This window comes from Meleagris gallopavo, chromosome 12, assembly GCF_905368555.1.
Source record: "Meleagris gallopavo chromosome 12, MGAL_WU_HG_1.1, whole genome shotgun sequence".
In the NCBI taxonomy this organism is placed as follows: Eukaryota; Metazoa; Chordata; class Aves; order Galliformes; family Phasianidae; genus Meleagris; species Meleagris gallopavo.
The window spans coordinates 569530-585458 of NC_139415.1; the positions used below are offsets into that span (position 1 = coordinate 569530).

At 45.3% G+C, this 15929-nt stretch overlaps 1 protein-coding gene across 6 annotated transcripts in view; it reads left to right on the forward strand.

Annotated features, from left to right (window-relative positions):
• CSNK1G1 (casein kinase 1 gamma 1) overlaps positions 1-15929 on the forward strand; it is an 86432-nt gene that overhangs the window by 15612 nt on the left and 54891 nt on the right. For 3 of the 6 annotated variants that reach the window (XM_085233793.1, XM_085233789.1, XM_085233792.1), the window contains exon 2: positions 1592-1699. The exons of 1 other annotated variant lie outside the window; for it this stretch is intronic. The gene's annotated coding sequence lies outside the window, so the exon portion shown is untranslated. Of the gene's footprint in view, positions 1-1591; positions 1700-11984; positions 12120-15929 lie in introns of those variants that run through there. 2 more of the 6 variants (XM_085233790.1, XM_010717145.4) reach the window with 2 other exon arrangements.

Sequence of the window (15929 nt, forward strand, 5' to 3'; positions counted from 1 at the left end):
TGTTAAGGTGAAGATGCCAGGTCAGTCTTTGGTCAGGGATCCCTGATAGGAATTTGTATGTGTATTCTTGTCTTCTTCTGAAGTTTAACTAGAGCATGTTCAAAGCGGCAGAAGGGCAAGCTTCCCCTTGTGCTCAGTATTGAAATACAGGGACTGCCTCATGAATGGGATGCTCCTACCCTTTGCCCAGGTGACCCAATGAAGCTGCAATCCCTTCTCGCTGCACGCAGAGAACTTGGCAATTTTCTAGTTCTTGTAGGGCTTGGGTTGGGACAAGTTTGGCCAGTTCTTCCTTAATGTAATGCTTGACCCGTTCAAAACACTTAAAACTTGAGCACAGGGTAGAACTGAAGTTTGCCTTAAGTGCTTCCCAATAAGCATAATATTAGGAGGCACACTCAGCCCAATGCCTTTTCGTATTAGAAGAATGGAATGGCTGAGAGCTGAAGCTGTAGAGCAGGTGCCTGGCTTCATCCACAATTGGTACAGGTAATTGTAGGTGAGGATTAATAATGGTGCATGCTATGAGACTTTTGAAGTCTCGTGCAATGCCACTGAGCAATCCTCATCACTTCTTGTATAGAACTGAGGAATGACACTGGAAGAACGTGTGCATGACTTGGGCTGGACTGAGAAGAAGTTTGTAAGAGTACAGGTAGAGTGAAATCCTGTGTGCTCGAGTCGAAGCAGTGCTCTTGGATGCTCGGTGATGACTTTGGTGTATTTGTGGAGACAGCAAAAATACTCTCCTGGCTGATGTGCTGGGGCAAGTGATAGGCATCTCCTGCTGTGGCCGGGATGGAGGGGTCAGTAGCTACAGAACAAGCAGTTGGAGGGGGCAGTATGGACCCTTAATCTTCTACCCCTGCTTTAGTAGTCGTGAAATTGCAGTTCGAAGTGCAAGCTCTGCACACCCCTGTGCATTTGGGAGCTGGTTGCTCATAGCCCATTGCAAAGCTGCATGTCTGGGAGCCCTCTTGTACGTGGCTGTCAGTTTTTTCACAACTTGAAGTTGTTATTTTTTGTTAATGACTTTTGTGGGAACAGTCCATGCCTTTTCTGCTAAGGAAACTAGATGCCTCTGCTTTGTGTGCGGGACAGAACAGCCTGTATCTGCTCATTCAGAGCGGAGCTTTCCAGAAATACTGTGAAACAGTTTCATTTTAGTTCATCCTTCACATCCCTATCACGGAGGCTCTGTGCTCTGAAGGGTGTTGCTTGAGGAAAAAGGCACAAACAAAAAAACCCCGTGTGCTTCTTTCTGACCATAGCACCTGGAGCGTGGCAGGACACGCAGCCAGCCCAGGGATGCTGCCTTGTGATTTGAGAACCTGTTTTCCAAGGTAGGGAAATGCTGTTTCCCAGAGAGACAAAAAATATCTGTAGTTGAAGAAAACCCTGTTGCTGAAGTACATAGATAGCACAGAAAGCTGTCTGTTTGCTGAGACGGGGAGTAAGTAGAAATACTAGAATTTTTCTAGAAGTGATGTCTGCTCAATTTTGTCTGCCAGTATGCTTGGAAGTTGGTGTTCTAGTTTTAGCTGTTACATTTAGTTTTGGTGTTACATTTCAACTTTCTCTTGCCTTCCAGTTTCGCTACAGATATGACTGGCTAGCTGCTGTGCTGCTCCTATGCCCCAGCACTCACTGCCCTGTGATTTCAGATAACAAACACAAGAAGTGAGTCATAAAACGTGGGGTGAGTACCGTGGGGCTTTGTATTCCGGGGGGGTACTAGCATGCTGTCCTTATCTTTGCTCCTAAAAAGTATCTGGTGAGTCTATGGAGAGATGCCAGGAAACCAAATGCAAGTTGTTCCGTTCTTGTTTCTGTTTTAATGTATTCTCTCAGTTTTGCCAGCATTTTTTTTTTTTTTTTTTTTACCTGAAGTATCTGTGAGCTTGCATCTCTGATCTACTTTCCCTAGCTTCATTTTTAGAAGCATGAGTGTTGAGCTGAAAAACTGGGTAATTGCCATGCTGCCTGCCAAGTATGAGTGTCTTCAGCAAGGAAACTGGGCAGGACAAGTCCCAGAGCTTTTGTGACGAGGTGAAGCTTCTCAAAATGTGCTTTAACTTTGCTAATGAGGTACCAGGCTGATGTGTTCTGTAAATGAACATTTGTTCCAGTATGGCAAGTAGAATGTAGGCTGGGTTGCCTGTTCTGTTAGTGCTCACCTCTGGGACAAGCAAAAAAAAAAACTCAAAACTGAAGGTGTAGTGAATTTTCCTTCCCTGAAGAGAGAAGGGAGAGCAAAGGTGTGTGTTTGGCTTTGGCATGGACGGATGCCTCGATTTCATTAACCAGGCATTAGTGATGAAAATAAACCAAACAAAAAGGCAAGTACATTAGGTGGATGAAGGTGATGACTTGGAGCAGTGCAGGTCTCTCTGCTTGGCACACGTTTCCTGGGGGTGTTGGTAAGGAGTACTGCAGGGGTGGTACAAGATTTGCTTCTTTAGGGTTTTAATTGTGTCTCATCCTTTTGGAGTGCTGTTTCTACTTCTGGACAGAATGACTTCAGAAAACGAATGCTCTAAATTGTAATTTGCATTTTAAATCTTCTATGCAGCCTTATAAGCCTTTGACTTTTGGTAATTTCAGTGGGAGAATGGAGGAGGCAAATGGAAGGATGGCAGTTTGATACTGTTGGTAGCTTTCAGACTGCAGGAGAAATTGGTTTCCAGTTTTGCTTGATATGGTATGTCCAGTAATTTTGCAGTTTTGTCCCTTGAAGTTAATTTACCTTTTTCTGTTGTTGTGTGAAAAGTGTTTAGTTGGAGCAGTTCAGACTGATGCTTTTAACGTCTTAATATGAATGCAACAGACTGCAGGCATCTAACTCTGCTTCACTTTTTTTGTATTGTTTTGTCTTAAAGATGAGCCCCTGAAGTCTGAAGCAGCCTGCTTTGTTGATGTGGTGTTGTGGAAGGTTGCTGCCAAGTCTCTGCCTTGCTTTTCTTCTTCTCTGCCTGTATGAAGTCTGGGATCTTGGAAGGTTTCTATCAGATGAAACTGTTTCCATGGGTTTGGGATCCTATTGTGCTTTTCCACTTGAGAGAAGCTTCTACCCAGCTCACAGTGCTTAACGTTTTCCTCCCTTGCTTGCTTTCTGTTTCACCACTGGCACAAAGATGTAGATTTTTAGCACAGACTAGGCAATGGGAATGCTAAATCACAGGGTGGTCCAAGTGCATGTTTTTTAGTTGTTGATGTTGCTTTACTGAAATTCCTTATCATAGAATCACAGAATGGCTTGGGTTAGAAGGGACATCAAGGATCATCAAGCTCCAACCCCCCCCCATCTCCAACTGATGCCTTATCAATTCTAAGACATTGAGAAGTACTGCTTGCCTCAGCCACCATCTTGCTCCCAAGCTGCCTACAATTATATCCCTTTCCTGCATCCTGTCTTGTCTTTTTGTGTACTTCAACATTTAACCAGCTCTGGTTTTCCCATTTCACTCCATTCCCCTATGCTCCTATGCAAGCCAGCACCACACTTGTGTCTTCATCTGTAAGATCTCTGCTTCAGGATCCCGAAGCATCCTGTCTTCTTCCCAGTTCCTGTGAAACCTGTGCCACGCTCTTCTGCTTGCTCATCTATGCTACAAAAACAGGCTTATGAGTCCATGCAAGAGGGCAGCCACTGAATCTGCCATGCTTTGCCCCACTATGCTCAGCAACCTGCCATGTCCCACTGGGGACTTTAGAAGCACATCTTTCCTGGATGGAGTAAGAGCAGCAGAAGCTGATTTAATGCTGAAGTTCCTGGATTAAAGGCTTGTTAATGTTTGATCTCTGCTCTACTCAGTGAGTGCTTTTCTGCTTAGCAGTAGATCCAGCACGTGCTGGTTTGTGATGGAGCAGTGCTGGACATGCTATGCTGTCTGAGCGTTTGGGGTGGATTGCAGAGCACACATCTTCATGCAAAAATCCACCTGAATCCAAAATCTTACCCTTGATGTCAAGATGGGGTGATGGCAGCGAAAGCCTCTGCTGATCCGTGGCTGCACATGGAGTGGTCCTGATGATGTGTGGTAGCTAAAATATCCTTCTGTACAAGAAGCTTTCTAGTTGTATTAGTCATCCATCAAGCTACTGGATTATTTAAGTGCTGCAACTTTCCTCAAAGAACAGCAGTATCTATTTGTAGAAAGGTACATTGTGTGCAGTATATTAGAGTTATGCTGCTCGAGATGTTCTCAGGAATACTGCATCTCCTGTTGTGGGACTTTGCGATCTGTGAGGTCCGTACCAAAGGTCTGGAATTGTAGAAGGCTTCAGGTTGGTCTTGGGCACTCTAATAGTGCTGCCATTAGGGTTCCTTCTCAGCTGTGAGCCAGCAGTTGAGCAGTGTGCAGTTGATCAGTTGGGTGCTGGGTGCAGGATCTGATAAACCCGGAGGAAAAAGGAACAGTGACCAAAAAGATGCTTGGTGTGGTGCAGGTAAAGTATTCTGCTACGTATGGAGGCAGCCTATCTTAAATTATTAATGACCAAAACTATCTTTTTTTTTTTTTTTTAAACTCTTCTGGGATCTACTGAGTCGATCGGAGACTGAATCAGACATAATCTGAGTCTTGAAATGCCTGGAGCTGAACTGGCACTCTCTTGAACCACAGTTCACCTGTTCCTAGCAGAGCTGTTTACAGAACATCCTTGGGACAGCTGCTAACTAGAAGGTTAATTACAGCACGATTGTATTTCCATCAACTTAGTAAAAACTTCAATGTTTGTTGCTTTTGAATTTTTATGCTGTAATGCATACCAGCTAACTTCATTGTATTCTAACCCAAAAATTAAGCACTGTTTTGTGTTACATTTGAAATTCATAAGCTGGCAAAGCACTTGCTCTTGCTTGTGCAGTCTGGGTTTTACGTAACTCATTATTTTTGCTCAAGTGTTGCAGATAGTCTGTTTCCTGTAGCAACAGCCACCAGATGTTTAGCTGAACAAGACTTAATTCTTTAAAATTGACCTGTAAGAAATGTGTGAAGGCGAACATGGGGGTGGAACAATTGTATGTCAGCGTGGTTTCCATTTACGCACTAAGAACCCTGTGAGCCTTGCTGTTTCATATGAGCAAGGATGGATCCTTATTTTTTGTGCTGTGCTGCAAGACCCTTTCCGTGGTTGTTAATGCTTCCATAAATGTGCTGTTTTAAGGGTGGGGGAGGGGAATCCAGCTATCTAACGAAGATTAACATCACTTGGGCAATCAGCACCGTGTGAGGTCGATCTGCTGCTGTGCTGATCCTGCTGTGAATGTTAGTTGTCAGCTGGACTTTGTACGTGCCTGTGGTCAACCCAGCAGGAGGCAGATCCAGCTGTATGGGAAACTAAATCCTGCCTCGCTTTCTTTGGTGGATGAAGAGAATGTCCTGTGTTTTATGGGTGATAAAGGCAGGACAAGGGGTGATGGCTTGATATCAAGGATGTGCTTAGATTAGGTGTAAGGAAGAAATCCTTCATTAAGAGGGTGGTGAGGCCCTGGCAGTGCTGCCCAGGGCTACGTTGCCCCATCCCTGCAGGCATTCAGCACACCTGGTGTCAGCTGAGTAAGAGCTGCCTCTGCTGGACATGAGAGTGATGTATCCCAGTGGTTCTTCAGGGTGCAGTGCAGGTGCTCCACTCATTCATGTAGGAATTCCAGCCTTTGTTTTGGTGCTGTTCTGAATTCCTGGATGCCCCCCACAAATTATCACGCAACTTCAGGAGGAGGTGACTTGAATCTCCATTTCTTCTAGTAGGATATGAGGCTGGCGCTTGCATCAGGTTTGTGTTTTCAGTCATTTTCAAAGCTAATGCATGGTGATCCGGTAAGGTTTTGCTGGAGTGAGCTTGTGAGTGACGTGCTCTTGGGCTCCTTGCTGGGTTTTACTGCGGTCACCTGCTGTTGTCTTCTTGGCACAATGAGCTGCGTTTGTTTCTCCTTTAGTTTTATCCTAGATAGCTTGTTTTTGAAGTGTTATTGAATTATTTTGCTTACTAACTGAGGCTTTCATAATTGAAAAACTATGCTGAATTGAAATATCAACTAAATAATTGAAGTTGAGCATTTGCTATCCTGGTGGGAAGGGGAGGGAGGCTGAGCTACATCCCGGTGTTTCAAAAACATGTGAGGGTGGGAGATGTGGCTGCAGTTTTAGCAAATGAAAGCCTTTATGTTCTTGGCATGCTGCTATTATACAGGATATAAAGAGAGCTACTGAAAATTGCCAAACAGGGGAAGCAAACCTCCTCGAGAACATGCATTTATTTGGAGTTGTTCGAAGAATCATAATGTCCAATTGTCTGCAAGCTTCCCAGCCGTTCATTTAGTGGAACAGCAGTCTGACAGCTTGCTGGAAAGGATGATAGCATCTCCCTGCAACTCTCCTTTTTTTGTTTCTTTTTATCTTCTCAGTGGGATTCAGCCAGGAACCTGATGGAAAGCCACCGCCAAACTTGGGAATGTTGGCCCTCCGTGCTTCCCATTGCTTGGGAGGCTGTCAGTCTGTCCTGCTTGTGGGCAGGGTGTTGCAGCTCAGCTTCTAATTGAAGGGTCCTGACCCCAACCTGTGGCTGCTCAGGGCTGGACTTGCTGCCTTCTGCTTAATTTCAGCTTCTCCCTTTGCTGCTAAATTGCTAAGGTTGTTGTTGCACTCTGGGCTGACTGTGGGCTGCTGCATGTTTGGAGATGGAGTGGAGCATTCTGGAGATGCTGTGATTTGGAGCAGCATTTCAGACTCAAGAGGTTTTGGGGAGCTGCTTGGGGGTTCACCTGCAATTAGCCACTAGGAACAGCATGAAACAGGAAATGTTATGGAGATAAACTGATGGCTGTCTGAGAGTGGTTTGTGCATTTCTCTCGGGTTGTGAGAAACCTTTAGCTAAATGCTTAATTATTTCACTTGGAAGGCTTCAGAAATTTTTCTATCACCTTGAACCTTCTCACTGTGCCTCAGCACTCGCAGCTTGCTGAATATTAAACATGTCACCGTGTATCTGAGCTACTATAAGAACAAAACCAGAAACAGTGCATATGGAGCTTTGACTCGCACCCAAACTCTGTAGTTGTGCTGGCATAAATAGATCTGTGAAAGCTGTTTTCAGACGGTGCAGGGATACTTGGTCTTGCTGATTTTGCTTATGTTGGGGAAGGGGAAAAACCACCAGGAAAATTGAAGCTAATTAACTGATACAATATGTATCTGCTCACCAGATGGATTAGCTATAAGCTGCTTTCTTACAAACACTTGGATTGAAAAAATTGTCATGCGGTAGCTGATCTTTTCCTAAAAACAACCCAAAACCTAACATTAACATGCAGCTACCACAGTAATCCATGAAATGATTCCCTTCAGAGGCTGTAAAATTGTAATCCTGTTGCTTTCTCAACATACAGGAGTGTAAGGGAGGTCAGAAGAGACGCAGGCATCGTGTCACCTATATTGGTACCATTTTGAGAGAAACCAGGGGAACTCTTGCAGCAGTCAGGTCAGGTCCTTGCAGTCAAGTCAGTGGTGAACAGCCCCACTAAAGAGCATGGATTTGCTAGCTGCTCCTAGGACTGGCACCCTTTGGCACAAAGGTCCTGATTTGTCCTCTGCTGCATCTCAATGTGTGTGCTGTGGAAGAACAGCAAGGGATGGGGCAGATAGGGACTATCCTACTTTCTTCCTAGAAGTGGTAAGCAATTTCTAAGGGTAAACACAGTTGTTGTTGCCTGCTTTTCATCCAGCAGCAGCAGAAGCTTACAGCCTTGTAGTTCATCACTGCTATAAGTGCAGGTTGGGAAGCTTCTGTAGCTTGTGGTGTTTGCCATCTGAACAGGACTCCTTAGGCACAGTCAGGCAATGATCCATTCCTGAAGGGATTTGAATATATGTAGGTAGGTTTTCTCTGCTTTGGGAAAGAGGAAAAGTGATAAATATCTTGCTTGACCTAAGCAGTAGAGCATGTCACTGAGAACTGCAGGTCCCAAAAAGCTACATAAATCCAGAAAGAAGTGGGACAGGTTTACTCAAAGGGAGAGAATAAGTTCAACCTTGCTGTAATGCTATTGCTTTGGGTCATGCAACAGTCTTCAAGTCTTTAGCTCCGATACAGAGTATTGCTGTGTTTTTCCATGCTCCTGCAGCCTCGGTCACATATGCTGCTGTCCATCTGAGGTGGCACCAGGTGGACCCTTGGTCTGTTTTATCATGCTCTGATTGCTGGCAATGACTTGATTTTTCTTTTCTTTCATATACAGTAAGTGATTCACAGGGATATTTCTAGCTGAATATGAAATCATTTCCAGGATTCAAAGCACAGAAGTTGACTTCTGACACGTGAGTGATGTACAGCCAAATATTGGGCGTGTTGTTTAGATACTATCAGGAGATGTTGCCCTTCTCCTCAGAAATAAGCTGTAGTTTTACTTCTTCTCATGCAGAAGAAATGCTTTGCAAGCTGAAGAATTGGACTTGTTTGTTTAGCTTTCTCAAAGTTATAGTGTTTGTGTGGAATGGAGCAGACACTGTAATGAAGTAATTCATCTTGGAAATACAGTTTAAAGATGGTGCTTTGTATTATGGCAGTCTGTGGTTGTGGGAGGGAAGCTTTTCAGCCTTAGAGGCTCAACCGTTTCTTTATTTCCCTGAAGGTTTGGTGGTGGAAAGAGTTTGGATGAGAGCTTTGTGCCATTCAGAGGACAGAGGCCCTTGGTAGCCCAAGCACTTTGACTTTTCTTGTTGGCTAGGTGGTAGGTCTCCATGAGACAAGGGTAAAAAAACAAACCACTTCTTGTTTTAGCCTTACATGCTCTTGTTATTCATAGCTCCATCGGTTTGTCCAAGAAAGCCTGGGGCTCCCTTTGGAGGACTTTGGCTTCCAGATATTGAAACGCATGGAGTGATGGCCCTAGGAGTTGCTCTTAAGCACTAAGTACCTTAATGTTCCCAACTTTGCTATTTTTCTTTTTTCTTTTTTCTTTTTTCTTTTTTTTTTTTTTTTGGCAGCTTGAAGAGTCACTTCACTGCACTTCACTTTGGGAGGGGGAAGATAAGTCTGTCTTAGAGCATGATATTAAAATAAGGTGGAATTAAGGTGTTGTCTGTGCTCCGTGAGGTTGATGCTTGTGAAATGTGAAGAAAGCTTCTCTCTGCAAGTAAGGCAAAGCAACACATGCTCGTCAGGATGTGTGTTCCGTGGTTACACATCTCCACAAGCACACGTTTTGCATCTCTCCTTAATTCTAAAAAGTACACCCATCTAGACTTAAGAGTGAAGTTTGAAAGGGCAGAATAGAAAGCTTTCAAGAGCCTTTTTGCTTTCCTATCCATAGCAGCATGGAAAGCTGCAGGTTATCACAAGGCTATTCTGGAACTTGGAGCAGCAAAATATCAAACTGGCAGGAATTCCTTGAGGCTAATGCTATCGGTGGGTGATGTGGGAAGGGGAATGTGTTCATCTACTCTAGTTTCCAGTTTAAAAGTCAGTCTGAAGTCCAGGTGTGCTTCATATTTTCTCCGGGTACATCAGAAATAGGTGACTTCTGCTTGTTGTTCCTGTGTGTTGTTTATTACTTTGGGTGTTGGCTTTGTTTTCTACCCATCTCTAATCCAGGAGAAGCTGTAGGGTTGCATCTCTTTATACCAAACTCATGCCTTAATCTTATCACAGGGACTTGTTTCGGTTCTTGAGAAATCTTTAGGTTTCTCTTGACAGTGTTGCTAATTTTTTAAGCCATCCCAGGATGGGAAATACGAGGAATTTTCAAGCACAGTAAGAAGAGCTCCATGATTCCGTAAGTTTGGATATCAAAGTGTTGTACAACCTTTCTTAGCACAAGACTGTACTGCTTCAATCTGACCATCAAAATACTTCTCAGCTTTCCTTGAAGATCCAGCCCTGCTCACTCGTTCCTTGGCAATCCTGGTCCTAAGGAATAGCTCTGGAGTTGGCTGCTCAAACGTTCTGTTCATGCAGTCTCTGTTGTTTGTTGGCCTCTTGCCCTAAAAAGCTTATTCCCCTGGCTTTCACCTTGGGACTTCCCAGACGAATAGGGCAGGGAACATCCATCAGCAGTTTACTGCCATGCCCTACGCATGCTGATCCCGTAACAGAGGGACTGAATGACTGGAAACAGCAGCTTAGGAAGAAGAGTGCTGTCAGACCTTGGATAACGCAGTATCTGGTAAGGCCCGAGTTGTGAAGCTTTTATTGTGGCTGTGGACAACTGCTCTCCTTTGTGTTTCAACACATAATTGGGCTCATGCTTTGTTATTTCCTTGGGTGAGGGAGCATGTGGATCCAGAACAGCTGCAGAAATTGAAGGATTTTTCAGTCTCATGTAACAAAGATGTCAATGCATGAATGGGTTCAGAAGCTTGCAAAACAGGAATACTGACACATCTAAGCCAACACATAAATCTAATTGCTTTAGCAAAATGTTTCCTTCTGCTGACAGCAAGCCTTGACTTTGCTCTTATTCACACTAGTTGGCATTTACAGGTATGTGCCTTGCCTTTCCTTCCAAACGGATTGCCGGACCATAAGCGGATAGCTTTGTTTGTTGTGGCATAATATTTGCTTTACATGGGCATGTGTCAGATTTACAGCAGACAGAGGAGCCAGACTGCAAGCTGTGCAAAGTCCTTAGCATCAGGAAAAGAAATGAACTAGAAGGTGGCTTGTAAATCACCTCTCCAAAACTGAGAAATCTCTTCTGCTCCTGCCCCCTGCTCACCTGCACGCTGTTTCTTTAAGCTGATGTTGCTACAATCAAATGCATGCAGATCTGAAAGCTTGTGTCAGTGCTGCTTGTTCTGCTGCTCACAGCCATTGCTCGAAACTGAGCGTGCTGTAGGTGGGCATCCAGTCCTGTCAGTTCTGATGCAACACAAGGGAGGAGTGCTCCTTTGGGACAGAGGGAATGGGAGGTACCCAGCAGTAAGGCTTCTTGGCCACATCCCATAGCCTCTGTCGTGATCCCCCTCTGCCCCGGGGAGTGTAACTCCTGGTAGAAGTAGCTGAACCACTCAGCCTATGTGTTAAAGTAGCTGAGGTTTCTTGTGCTGTTAAAACTGTTTATTGATCCTGAAAAACAAGCACTGCATGGTGCTGGGGTGTGGGTAACAGTGCCATTCCCTCCCTGTGCCTCTCACCATGGGTGTGTGCATGGCAGGGATGCTTTGCCTTGCTGTGCAGGGGTTCTGCCAGCTATCTTTGCCCACTCTTAACACCTTGTGCTGCATATGTTGGAAATTAACTTCCAATGGGCACCTCCCCTTTTATCAGCAGCAGGGCAGTGTGATATCTGGCAACTCTTCTTTATGAACCCGCATTCAAAAAGACGGAGTGTCTCATAGCTGGGCTGCTCCTCTGCAAATCTAAATTTATCCAATTACTGTGTACTTAAGAAAAGGAGGAAACTCAAGGAGCTTGATAGTGTGTGAATGCAAACAGTGTCAACCAGATGGGTACAGCCAAAAGAGAAAACAACCCGCAGAGCTTATCCCAAGGCTCTTTGTGAGAAACGAGATTACTTGCTGCTACGTTGTGCTTTCTCTGTGCCACCCAGACACTGCGTGAGCAGCTTGACAGCGGGCCTGCCAGCCTGCAGTGTGCCTCCCCAGTGCTACCTGGCTCCACACAGCACACAGACATCTGTGAGTGATATCCTGGAGAAGTGGCACAGGTAGAAGAGTGTCAGGTGTGGTATGGGGATTGCTGATGCATCCTGAAGAGCCAAAGCACCCTTCCAGCACCTGAAAGCTTTCTACCCCCCATCAGCAAGTGTTCCCTATGATCCTGGCTGCTTCCTAGCCCTCCTGAGGAGTAATGAGGTACTGACATTACTCTGGGAACATACGCACCAGCCTGACCGTGTATCTTGAGACTGATTGCTCTGCTGAGGAAGCGCAGGGTGTTACAGAGCTCATGTAGGTGCAGCCCATCTCATCGCTGGCAGGCACAGAAGGAAACCAGTGACAGCCTGTACCTTGCACTGGGAGGAGGCAGCTCAGAGCCATGCTGCAGGAGCGACCTTTGCTTTGTGTGAAGCAGGAGGCTGGGCTGTTCCTCAGAGCTGTCACAGAGCTGCCAGTCATCTCTCAGCCCCCCTGCAAGGGGCTGCACGTCTCCAGCAGGTATTTTGCTTTGTCTGCGTGTCGTTCTTGGCAACTTCTCAATCGCATAGACTATCAAAATCAATCTCTTCTGACAGCTAAACTGCTTCATAAGCATACACAGTTGGGAGCCTGGAAAAAAAGGAAGTCAAATTTCAGTGAGAAAGGAGGAGGTTATTTTTGATGGACCACAAGGATGCTGCCCTGTTGGATGGGTGTGCTTGGGTTTTTTGAGAGCTTGTTCTGAGACTTTAGCACAGCTGCAATGAAGACTTCGTGGAGTTTTTGTAATTCCAGAATGGTAAGGGAGGACAAATTGTTAGACTTGGAGCCCGAAGCCTGATGCAGCAGCGCCTTCTGTATGGAGCTCTGTCTTGCAAACTGTTCCTAGGGTTAGCAAGGCCTGAGGAAGGCACCACAGATGCTTTTACTCAACAGTTTTGCTTGCTTGCTTAGTTCTACAGAATCTCTTTTTGACCAAAGTGAGCTGCATGTGACCCTACAAAGATGGAGGGGAGTAGCAGGGGAGGATGAGGTGCAGGAACTGCTGCCCCTGCCTGAATGCAGCTCTCAGATCTGTTTGCTTATGCTCTTGCAACATATTCCTCAGCCCTAAGTGAGCAGTTTCTTAACTGGGAGCACTGCTTCTTTTCTTCCCAAGCTGCTGGTGCTCTCCAACCTGCACATGGGGCTTGTCCCCTGTTTGCCTCCAGCAGTGTGCTACACACCAAGGGAGCTTTCCCTCTGCCTGCTCTCAGGTATGTGGTTTCCTTCTTGAAAAGCAGCTTAGCTGCAAACCAGATATGTAGAAAATGCTGGTTGGGTTCCTGACAGATGCCTGATGTAATGATACAAAGCAGCAGCACAGCCCTGCGACTGCTGGAAAAGGCAGTGCCTGCAAGGGAGGAGAGCGTGGAGTTTGGGCTTGAAAATGAAAAGGTAATCTGTGCTAAATCACTCAATATTGAGTTCTCTTATGTTCCCTTTTACTACATTATTTGTGTCCCCTTTTGGCATCACTCTTGCATTTCTTAAGAGCTAACCATCCCTTACTTTCCTGCGTTGTTGCTTTTCTGTTACCAGCAGTTATGAGGCATTTCAGGTGACAGGCAGGCAGTGTCCCCTCAGCACATGGGCTGCGTCATGCTGAGGAGCAGCTTTGACAGTCCTTTGCCAAACAGTGCCCCACAGCAGCAACGAAGGCACACGGTCCCTCTTACAGCCATGTTTATTTGGACTGATTTCTGGTATTCATCCCTGTAGAGCACATCTAGGCAGGGATTAATCTGCCTGGCTTATTGGTGTGTGTTTTCTCAGCACCTAAATCATCACACGATTGGATACTAGCATGAAGTTCCCTCTGAAGGGGCCTCCTTTTGATGCACCTTGCTAATTTCATGCCTTCTGCGTGGAGGTGATTTCTTCTGGAAGGTTTTGTGTGGTGGTGGAGAGATCCTCATCCAGATCGTTGGTGAAAGTGCTGCTTTTGGGATGGCGCACTGTTACACCCATATATATTTAGGTTTCAATTCCAGACTGGCTTCCCATACCTGTGGAGCTACCAGGTGCAATATCACAGATGTTTTTCCCCAGCTGGAAGCCTGCTGATGTTTGCAGCTGTGTTCTGGACGTGGTACTATTCATACATTGGTGGATACCATTGGGGGACGATGCTGCTTCAGACTGCTGGCAGGCATCTTCCCAGGTCTCTGCTTTGCTTGATTGCAGAGACTGAGATCCTCAGTCTGACTGGCAGCGTCTGAAACTCTTTTTGAGAGATGTGAGCCTTGGCAGAGGTTTGTATCTTTCTGATCCAAGGCAACCGAGAGAAGACTGTTCTGCTCACCTGTACTCATCTTTTTGAGGTGCTGTAAATTTTGGTGGGTCAGAGAAAAGGCAACCAGCTTCTTTGGGGGAGCCAGAGACCTCTGGAGGTGGGAGCCCTTTCTCTTAGATGTGGGAACAGCCTACAGCTGTATCCCACCTCTTCACTATTTAATAATGCTTATATACTGAGTGGTGTTTGAATTTGTTCTTCTAGAGAAGACGCGTACCTGATGAGTGCTAGCCTTAATCCTGGTGCACGGCCAGGTCAGAATGAACTTCTCAGCACTCTTTGAATTAATCAGGGCTGTCTTTCAGCTCGAGCTGTGTTTAGTTAGCATGACTCCTACTTGCCCCTTGTTAATAAGGGATTGTTGCTTTTCCATGATCAAGTTCATGAGGACTTTCCTTCTAAGAGGCACTTCCCATGAAAGCTGTGTTGGCTCTGAGCTTAACACTTCCATTTTTTTCTCTGAGAGCAGAAAAAAACATTTAATAGTTTGGATGGTGGGGTTTAGTTTGGAGGGCTGGGGTTTTTTTTGTTTGTTTTGTTTTTTCACGTAGCTGCCAAATCACCAGTCTTCTCAAGCTTCTCCAGCATGTCTGCAATTCATCCTCCAGGCTGCTTCTCCTTGCCGGGCAGATGAAACAGTCACAGGCTATCAAGGTGCATCTGTGTTAAGTTCTGCTGTCAGTCTGATCCCAGCTGCTCCAGAGCTGAAGCTGCTGAGTAGTCTCATCGAGGACTTTGCTCCTTGCTGGTATCAGTAAGTGTGAATTACACAGTTATACCCATCTGCTGCTATTCACCATCAGAGCACCTAAATTTACCTGATGTGAGCTATTTCTTGAAGATGCAAGTGAACGTCTGGAAGTGGCCTTGGTAGGCTTCACCCTTTCTTCTTCAAAACTGTTACCTGAAGGGAAGCAAGTGGTGAAGATGTACCTGGAGCTTTAATTTTGCTCTTAGATAACCTGGAAAAAAAAACAGGGGTATATGTGGTGCTTAGATAGCAGAGGAGAGAATGTCTGCTGAGTTCTCATCTGCTCTGGCTCTGCTGTAGACCTGTCACCACTGTCAATTTTTTTTCTCATTTCCTCTATAGCATCCTCATAATTATCTGTTTCCTGGAACCTGATCTTGCCCGATCTGTTTTTGCAGATGCCTGGTATCTCAGACGTTGGGCCTTTGCTGGCCTTTGTGAGCTGTACAAAGGCTGGGGCAAGCTACTGTAATCTCAAGGTGCAGCTCTCTGAAGCAGTGCGTGTGTGCAGGATTCCTGGTAGGGCTGCGCGTGCAGCTGTGTGTGGGCTGAACACCTGCACTGCTCAGAGGTGCTCGTTTCTTACAAGCGGGGATCTGGCAGTCTGTCAGGCCTTTGTGCAGAGGGCTGCGTGTCTGATTCCTGCAGCCAGCCTCAGAAGGTAGCTGGGGGCTTGTCTTTGCTCTTTTCTCCCTCTTCCCAGCTGAAGTAACAACAAAAAGAGTCTCAAGTTTCATATGGGGATTTTTTTCTTGATTTTTTTTTTTTTTTTTTTAATAATTCAGTAGTTCTAGCATTGTGCAACTCTTGATGAGATGCATTAACTCACTTTCTGGCAGATCCTTTTTTGTAGGACTTACGTATGAACATGCATGCCTGGATGCTGCATAGCTTCAGCTTGAGTGGGGAAGGGGAGCTTGCATCACACAAACCACTTCTCTGAAAATGGTCTATTTCTTGTTTCAAGACTCTGCATGTGGAATAACTAAATTACTTCTTTTTCCAGCATAACATTTCTGCCTTTCATGTTGAAAGCTTATAATGGCATATAAAAGCTTCTGAGAACAAAGTTTGGACTGATTGAATGTAGGGGGTGCCAGGGCTGCTCTTGGTGAGATGATTAACAACCTGCCCAAGCCTTGCTTACAACAAATAACTTGCCAGCATATTTGTTTGAGGATGATGTGATCAATATTTTTTAGCAAGGATATTCAAGGAGAAAACTTCAGGGATAAGACTTCAA